Source organism: Salvia hispanica, unplaced genomic scaffold, assembly GCF_023119035.1.
Source record: "Salvia hispanica cultivar TCC Black 2014 unplaced genomic scaffold, UniMelb_Shisp_WGS_1.0 HiC_scaffold_1425, whole genome shotgun sequence".
Lineage (NCBI taxonomy): Eukaryota > Viridiplantae > Streptophyta > Magnoliopsida > Lamiales > Lamiaceae > Salvia > Salvia hispanica.
Window position 1 is genome coordinate 7186 of NW_025951722.1, and position 10095 is coordinate 17280.

At 36.6% G+C, this 10095-nt stretch overlaps 1 pseudogene; it reads right to left on the reverse strand.

Annotated features, from left to right (window-relative positions):
* Nucleotides 1-1730: 1730 nt before the first annotated feature.
* On the reverse strand, nt 1731-7543 carry LOC125198404 (annotated as a pseudogene).
* Between the last annotated feature and the right edge of the window lie 2552 nt (nt 7544-10095).

Sequence of the window (10095 nt, forward strand, 5' to 3'; positions counted from 1 at the left end):
GGAAAAAATCCTTGGGCATTTTAAACCTTTCACGATAGGTAGTCAAAGCCCCATCTAGGTTAAATTCTATCTCTCTTCTACAAAAAAGAACCTTTTTGTCCCCTTTTGAACGTCGTTCCGGAAAAGTTCTATGTAGAAAAATTGGGGCTGTTTTTCTTATACATTTAAATGTTTGAGAAACATTTATAAATGCACAAGCAAACATCAATGCGATAAAAAACTTCTTCTGCTTTGGGTTAAAAGTGGATTGTAAAATTTATTGTATACAAGCAATTCATCCGTGCAACATGCTCGAAATATCTTTTTGGGATCCCAAACCTAACAAGGTCTCTACTTTTAGAGGCAACGTGGCGTTCCCCCAGGGGAAACCCCAAATCAAAACTTGGCTTTGGAATCAGTTTGGGACATTCTTCCTAGGGGTGGGAAAATATCCCACATTTCGAAAAAACGGACTTCCAAAATCGAAAATCAATTTTTTGGTATACCATATTTTCAAATGTACCCAAAGTTTTCCCTCCCATAACATATCCCAAATTTTCCCCTCAAGGGGAATTTTCCGAATCTTGGTATATACGTTAAAAATTAAAAAACTTAAAATATTTAATATACATAATTTAATTAAATACTATATAAAAAAACCTCAAACATTACTTTTGGGGTAATCATCCCCCCCCAAATCCCCGCGATTCTTTAGTACTATTGCCATTATTCTACTTTGTTTTATTTGGCACATATTTAAGATAACCTAAACGGTGTCTCTTTTTATATTTAATATTAATATCATTAGTTAGGTTATGGTGGTTTCAACAAGTTTAAGTTTAATTGTTATTTTAAATATTTTGGGTATAGGTTTTGGGTTGTTTTTTTTTTGGATTTGAATTGTTAAAGTTTTATTGTTTTGGTTTTTTTTTTAAATAGTTGAACACTTAAAATTTTTTTTAAATATAAAATTATAATAGTTTTTTTGTAGCATGTATAACGGTATTACGGTATCCCGAAAAAGTATGGTATTTAGGGTACGGTATCGCATTAATGGTATGATAATGGTATTGAAAATTATCACCCCAATTTTGAACAAGTCGGTTCGAAAATCGGAAAGGTATCGGTATAGAATTTTGTCTCCGCTACTTTCGGTCGGTATCAATGCCTCTTTGTGGTTATCGCCCCATCCCCTTTTCTTTTGGTTACCTTTAACTCTGTTTCTAAACATTAACATTGTAGGGAAATTTTTTGTGAAATTGCTTTGGCGGCTACAAACAATCTTTTTAAAAGAACAATACTTTGGGAAACTATTGTTTCCCCTTTTTCCCTATTGATGTTGATGTTGCGGGCTGTCTGTGGTTGGTGATCATAATTTTAAATTTTCGTTATTTTTTTGAATATTGCAATATAATGACTTAAGTTGTCTAAACCTTGATAAATTCACCATTCTTTGAGTGTTGTGATTTAGTTCTTAAAAATAAATTCTCTTTAAAAATCTTTGTTTAGCGATTAAATTAACTTTGATTTAGTTTATAAAATAATTCTCTTTTAAAAATCTTTGTTTGCGATTAAATTAACTTTTTCTTCATGGATCGAATTATTTTTTATAATTACAGATGGATGCTTCGAAAAATTGCAATACTAAAGATTATTTATTAATCTTGATTGATACATATGCATTGAAATAAAATCCTACCCAAAATTTCACATCAAGCACATGGGTAGGGAAAAAAGTAGAGGACATTCTATTACAATAATTCCGGGCCGGTTATGTCCAAATCCTCCAATCTATCTCCATCAAGCAATCCATAGTTGAATTCGTTTACCAATCTTGAAAAAGCTCTACAAAGACATCGCAAACGTTATACCGGGGGCCCCCTTGGCCGCTCAAAGGGAATCATCTCAAAATGCAAACCTTTATAGTCTATATCTATATCAAAGAACCTTTGGGCAAATTCGGGATTCTCCCATAACAAAGGGGCCCTTGAAATGGTCCAACTAATAACCAAACAAGTGCACCACTTGGGATGTTGTAGCCCTTAAATTTGTGTCTGGGTAATTCCCAGGAGGGATGGTAAAGGTGGATCCCTTGAACCCCTTTGGGTTTTTTTTCAAATAGGGCATTTTGTCCAAGTCATCCTCGGGGATATCTTTCCCCTTCTTGTTTCTAGCTACTTCTCTCACTTCCTTTTGAAGAAGCTTCATAGTTCTTGGATTTCTTATAAGCTCGTCATCGTCCACTCTAACGATGTGGATGTTGTATCCGTTCTCGCCACAAACATGTCCTGCAATAATATCGTCCACTCTAAATTTGGAGTTTAAGATTTTGCTATAATAGTTTTTCTTGATTCGGCAATTGGTCCTTTAACATTGCTATTGTAGCACAATATCTATGGTTCGAGAATTTTTTTATAAGAATTTTTAGAAACAAATTTTGGCTGGTTGAAAACATTGATCAAACTAGGATGATCAACTGAACCATGAACCAATAGCTTCTATATTCCAGTTACAAGTCTGGTTTCTAAAACATTTTATGATAGTACTACTATAATAAAATGAAACACATGTAGTAGTAATAGTGATGAGGTACTTACTAAGATTAGAGCTTTAATCACATCATCCTCAACCGGATCACTATCCTTACTCTCTCTCGCAACTCAAGCAATGCATCGCAAAATTCACAACTGCATCATCACTCAATTTCTTCATTCTATATTCTCGAAGCACACCCTCCATAAATTCATCCATCGTTTTAAAAATCTTTTCAACTTGTGCTTCAACACCATTCACACGGTTAATCCAACCCAACCATGGCACGAAATCTCCCACATCAAATCTCCCCATCATCTCAATAAACTTCACCAAAATCCGATTAAAATCACTCTCCCCGCCGTAGCTCCTCCCTAACACCGCCCTGCTGACTACATCATTCGACAGCTCCACGAAGACCTTGCTCAAGTTCACAACCCCGGCGAAGATCGCTTGATCTTCTCTATCATCGCGACGTCTCTTCTTCTCGAATGGGACGAAAGGATTGGACCCTCTTGTTGCTGAAGAGACGAGCACGCACATGCTCCGCCTCGACGCCGTGATCGCCGTAGCGGCAAACCGACGTCTCGCATCCGTACGCAGCGTGGGGGATGCTCAGCCTCGGCCGCTTGCGAAGATTAGGTCTTGGTTTTTCATTATCTCTCGGGCTGCGTTGGCCGAGGAGGCGACGACGCAGGCTTGCGCCGATGGAGTAGCATCACCTCGCCGTAGCGCTTAGATAGAGAGTGGAAGGAGCGGTGGGGTAGGTTTCCGGCTAGGTAGACGTTTCCGATTATCGGAAGCTTTAATGGAGACGGCGGTAGCCTCTTTGTTGAGGGGCTTTTCTTGAAGAAGAAAAGGACTAGGAAGATGAAACGAAAAGAAGTAGTAGAGCTGCCATTTTCTCTCTTTTCAGTTGATGATGGACTTATTTTTCGAACTTACTTACTATGGTTTAAAGCCAAAAAAGAGTTTGTAACTTATTGTAATATTGTTACCAAACACCCCTTAATGTCGTACTCTCCCGATCGTAATAGATGTCACATTTTCTTTTATAGTTTATTCCATAATAGATATTCCTTCCGTTCACAAAAAAAATGGGCAATTGGTGTATGACACGGGTTTTAATGTAGAATTGATAAAGTAAGAGAGAAGGAAAAAAAGTAAGAGAGAAGGAGAAAAAGTAAGTGAGAAGTAGTGTTAGTGGAATGATATGTAGAGTGATAAGTCGTATTCTAAGCCTTGGTTGCGGTCGGTATGTCGTGAAATGCATGTATTATCGCAAAACGCAAAACGGTTGCTCAAGTGTGCGGGATTAAGGGATCCAGTCGTGAGGAGACGATTCGGGTGACGCAAGTAAAAAAGAGCGCTAGAAGGGTGCAATCTGACAAGGATGCATGCCAGAAAAAGGCTCGAGATGGAGAAGAAGGATAGGCTGGGATAATCATTAACAAGGCGAAAAAGTCAAATCGTGAAGGAAGTCTACCCTAAAAGCAAGGGCAAGCCCCCCTTTATAAAAGTAGCCACTTGGAGAGAGAAAGGGAGTTCGTTCTTTGGAGTTCGCAAGTTCGGTTCTCATACACACTTAGTAGAATTCTCTCTAGAAGATCAATTCTTGACATTGTCCAATCTCTCGTTCCTCACCACAACTATGGTCATTTGACGTCCAAGAGTCCCCGGAGAAGTCATCGATCTACCGTTCGGCCAGTTGCCGTAGTAGTATAGCAGTATCACCGCCCGGAGTGGCAAAACAATCGTTATTTGCTTTGTAGTTTAATTTTACTCGTTTACTTTGTTGGATCATTTGCAAACATTTATCTTTGTTGCCTTTTGAAGTACTTGGTGAAGATCAACGTTTAAGTTATGAAATTTCTATTCGAATGTCTCTTTGGTTAGGGTTTGCTTCGTTCGCCTAGGAAAGTTAGATTTAGTTATCGCCTTTAACTTTTAAGTGCGTGCATGTATTTTCCTTGAGTAGGCTAGATCGTAGTTGTTGATCGAAAATTGTAGTTACGTTTCGGTTTGAGTTTTCGTGCATGAGTTTTCTTCGCTTGTGATCACCACTTGCATGTTAGTCGAGAGGTAGTCTATAGTTTCATTGTTCATCTTGAGTTAAGCATTTTAATCAATGGATCTTGAGTTGAAGTCATGAATCGAGTTTAGTCATGGTGTTTGTGTTCATATGATTTACGTTAATGCTTGGTGAAGAAGAAACGTCAAAATCAACTTTAGTTTGGACCACTTTACTTTTGAGTTACTTTTACTTTTGTCCCCTACTTTTCGGTTGTTCCTTCCGGCACTGTCGAGCCAGGTCGACCACCGAGATATACCTTGTTGTCTAAATTTCTTCTTTTAAGTAATCATCACTTTTCATATACCTATCGAGACACCTTGTCCCCTAATTTCACGAACACAACCACATGCCATTTTTTTACGCCTACTAGTCAATGGAGTACCACTTTTTTTTCTTGCCTAGGTAAAATCTCAACCCAAGCGTGGTAGTTAACCAAAAACACCTAGGAATGTCACCGCGAGTTTTGACGTGTCCATTCTTGTGGGATTCGACCCTTACCTCCATTATACTAATCGGTAGAAGTGGGTTGAGGAATATTTGTTTGATAACGAGGTTCCCGGGTTTTCGTGCAACGTGCCAAAGGGCGAGAATCTCATCCGTCGATTGAATACACTCTTTGACGTTACATACGTTGGCCAGAGAAAACTGCGCTTTCATAGAGTTATTATTTGTTAAAAACTTTGCATAAATGAATGTGCTCTATTTGTTGTGGACGGTCAAAAATGGTAAATGTGTCATATTTTTGTGGACGGAGGGAGTATAACATTTCATTTTTAGAAAAAGTTCTCCTTTACATTAATATAATATACTTATTTTCTCTCATACTCAACTCACAAACAATATCTCCTAAAATATTACTCCCTCCATTCCATAGTAACATGGCGTTTTCCATTTTCGTCCGTTCCATAGTAATAGAATCATTTCCCTTTTGTAAAAGTCATCACATTTTTTCACACATACTTTACTCTCTTTTACTTTTTTTCTCTCCATCTCTCTATCTTTTTCATTTTACACTTTATTCTCTCTTTTTACTTAACTCACCTAACACAATTTTTCTTAATCTCGTGTGAAAAGTTTTACTTCCATTACTATGAATGGAGGAGTATACTCTTTACCCAAGTATGTCATTTGTTATAGGACCGGAGAGTATATTAAACAACAATATATGTACTAATAGGAAGATTGACAAAATATCTTTGAGCATGATGAGAAAAAGGACAATTAAGCTCTACAGACTAATAGAAGGGACGATGGTATTGTAGATTTGCAGCCAATTTATTGTAAGCCGCCAACTTTAAAACTCTCATATACAATTGCGGCTATAGGGTTGGCAATATGAAGACACTTCATCTATAATTGCAACTAGTGAGATAGATAAACTGTATTGCTTTAGGTCCCGTATATAAGGCCCAAAACAAAGCCCAAATGCTACAGACTTAAGTAGCATCATTTCCTTGTCGATTCTAATCCACTTGCCGCTTTGAATATCCATAGTCCAACGGTCCAACCACAAAAATTCAGCTAGACGTTTACTAACAAAAAAGCAATAATACTATAAAAAACTCAATACCAACTTTAAACTGTTTTGATGTTTGGATGCGTATGAGTGAAAGTCCGAAAAGTGTGGTGAGTGTGTTGTTTTATAAAATGGAATTTCTCCCGTTGAAGAATCCACTAGACAACTGAGGTCTAGGAACTCGAGAGAATTCTTGGGTTATACGTAGATTTGGGCACACAATCACTTCCCTTCTCCCTTCAAAACCCTCAACCAGCTATGCTAAAAAGATTAGTACGGGGAAAGGGGATCGAATCACGAGAAGACAGTGCGTAAGTAAACATGCCAAAGATCTGGAAACATGCGATAAACACCCACATAATTTTCGAGGTTGAGATTTAATTCCTAGACTCTGTAAATGAAATATCTTTATCTAACGGCTACATCTAAAGCGAGAGATAAAGAACATGCATAATGGTGACCAAATGATCTTGAAATTACTCTTGAAGCGAGGTAAATGGCTTCCTAAACTAACCTAGACACGAAGAAACTGACACGTGGGGACCATTTCCCTAAACGGCATAGTACGACGGAAAAAGAGCTAGATTAACCAACTTCATGACTAACTAACAACGACATCATCTTATCTAACTTTTATCACAGAAATAACAAATGAAAAAACGAGCAAAGCGAGGATCGAAACGGGGCAAACGAAATTAAACCTGATTAACACAAGGAACTACTAAAACCAAAGCGAGATATATGGTTACTAGACAAGGTAAACAAATAAACCAAATTTAAATGTCACAACCATACGTGACATGAACGAGATCCACCGCTAGATGTTTCATCAGTCCGGATCCAAGCCATCCACAACAATCCAACACAATTTCCATCTCGATCTTGTGATTCCAGCCGATTCAACCGATCAACTACATATCTCCATACAATTCAAACTCCACCTCGAATCAATCAACAATATCCACCAAAATCAAACAGAGATAATGCAACAATAACATAACCGAAACCAAAGTAGCAAATTCCATAGCAAAATACGCAATATCAATGAGAAAGTAGCAAAACAAGGCCGAGCTTTGAACAACGAAGACTCGGGGAATCCGAAAAACAAACAAAAGCAAATAAAGGATTGTATCTTCGCCTCCCTTGGAGACGGTGTTACACCTGACCCCAGACGCGTGAACCCCTACGATGATTCTCCTAAAAGTGTGTGTATAGAAAATGGAAAAGCTAAGCTAAGGCGATGATGCGAAAAGGAGGACTCTCTTCATGTTGAGCAGCGTACTCTTATTTATAAGGGGGCGGAGCTTCTAGACTCTTCTGGTGTTTACCATTTTGCCCTCCTCATGGATGCTCCTTAGTCTGGTAAAACTCTTCCTTTTCTGCTCACTTTTTCCCTTGAAGCTTCCTCCTTCATGTAATCCCTTCTTTCTTCTGGGAGGCATGTTCTCTACACACCTGGTTTATAAAACTTGTTGAATTGAGAAAATCTGAGAATTTATCTCATAACCAATGCATGAAATTAGCCTTATCAATGAGCAAAGAAATCAAAATCTTCCAACACAGCTAAGGCATTGATTCCCTTGCTTGCTAACCTTTGAAACCTTGTCAGTGTGTGACAAAACATTTGATAATATTATGCTCCCTTGTCTCAAAAAATTTATACGCTTTTATTTTTAGTAGAGTCTTTTCTCTTTTACAAGATGGACAATTCTTCACTAACAATAATTCAATCACTTTTCTTTCTACATCACTTTTATTTACCAAGTTCAAATTAAAACTCAGTCCCCAAATCCTATCTATGGAGCAGTATAAATAAGTCATTAAATCATGTCAGGTATCATAATATTTAATTGGTTCGGAGAATTAGAACAGCAATAATTCTGTAATTTAGAAGGTTTGTATGCAAAATTTATAATGAAATTTTAAAATTTACAACAGTCAAATTATCCACTATTTGTTTAACGTATATAGATGATTTCGACTTGAAGCGATACCAAATTATGAATAAATCGTCAGGATGGATGATTGACAAAGTCAAACATTTCATTACTCCCTCGTGTCACTTAAAATTTTGTCACTTGTTGGGCACAAATTTTTTAGAAATATAATAAAAAATGAGGGTGGGCACAAATTTTAGGAAATATAATAAAAAATAAGGGTTTGAGATTTTAAATTTTGTATAATAAAAGGAGGAAAATTAGTTAAAAAATGTAGAGATACTACAAAATAAAATATAGACAAATTTTTGGCCCGGGTGTATTACATAACGATTTGATTTATTTACCCGCATTAATGTCCCGGGTGTATTACATATAAACGATTTGATTTATTTACCCCATTAATTTACATGTCGTTGTCACCATCAATGAGATACATAATAGAAAAATTTAATTTTTTTATGCATCAATTTTTTTATAAAAAATATTTGTAGTATATAGTACTATACTAGTGGGTATGATAGGGGAAAAAATCCCCCCAAGATATAACTAGAGAACAAATCACAAACCCGATCAAAAAAATAAAGGGCTAGTTTTAACACATGAGATTTTCTTTTAAGGAAAATCCACTCTATCACAAATTTACTTCACTATACAAGGGGGGTATAATGGACATTTCACAAATAAAATTGGGTTAACAATTGAATTAATTTCTCATTTGGAACATCTCCCGCCATCCGGCCCCGGGCCCCCCTCCATCCATAGTCGTGCCGCCCATCCACCCGCCATCGCTTCCATCTATCACCCCGGCAATCGCCGCCCCCTCCATCCATAGTCAAACAAGAATCCAAATAGAAAGATTTTTCAAAATGTAAGTTGTTCTACTAGTTTGATTTAGATTTCTCATTCTTATCTAGATATGTTTTGAGTTTTTGAAATCCAAACGCCGAGAATTTTTAATGTGAGAATTAGTAGTTTATAATGGAATCCAAATTGAACAAAACAAATGTTACACATTTAACTCTTCTATGTTTTTTTGTAGGTTTTTATCAAAAAAAAAGAAAAACAACAAGTAGACTCGATCGTGAGTAACAACTACCCCCCTTTGTTTTATTTTAAGTATTAATTAAGGGTTTTTTGTGATCTTTTTAAGGCCTTTTTTCCATTTTGAACTAAAACATGCTTACGTTTAAGTATTCCGGTTAGAAAAGGCTATCATCTATGCGAGTGCTTTGTTTTTTCCCTTTCGTTTAAGAAACATGGAGAGGAAGTATTTTGGTTAGAGTGAAATTCCGGATCTATGCGAGGCTTTGTTTTCCATTTGGTAAACGGTTAGAAAGTATTCCAGGTTGAGTGAAGTGTCTGGATCTATCTTTTAGTGCTTTGTTTTTCCATTTCGGGGAAATAAAAATGGTGAGGGAAATATTCCGATTAATAAGTGTCTGTGATCTATGCTTGTAGGCTTTTTTTTTCCAATTCGGGGAAATAAAACATGGTTAGAGTAAGTATTCCAGTTTTTAGAGTGAAGTGTCCGTGATCTATGTTTAGTCTTTGTTTTATTTGTTAAAATAAAACTGGTTGGGGGAAGATTAGGAGAGTGAATTATTGAACTATGTTGAGTGCTTTGTTTTTTCCCTTTCGAAGTAAAACATGGGGAAAAAGAAGTATTCCAGGTTAGAGTGAAGTGTCTTATCTATACATGTAGTGCTTTGCTTTTCCATTTAAAAAAATAAAAACGGGGAGTGAAGTATTCTGTGTTAAGTGAAGTTCGTGATCTTTTGAGGCTTTGTTTTTCCAATTGGGGAAATAAAACATGGTTGAGTGAAGATTCCGGTTAGAGTGAATTCCCATCTATGCGAGTGCTTTGTTTTTTCCCTTTCGGGGAAGTAAAAAAGAAAAGGGAAATATTCCCAAAAAAGAGGAAGATTCCGGGAAGGGTGTGTGATCTATGCTTTAAAAGGTTTGTTTTTTTAATTTTGAAGTAAAACATGGTTAGAGAAGATTCAGTTTTTAATGAAAGGCTATTATCTTGTAGGCTTTGTTTTTTCCCTTTAATT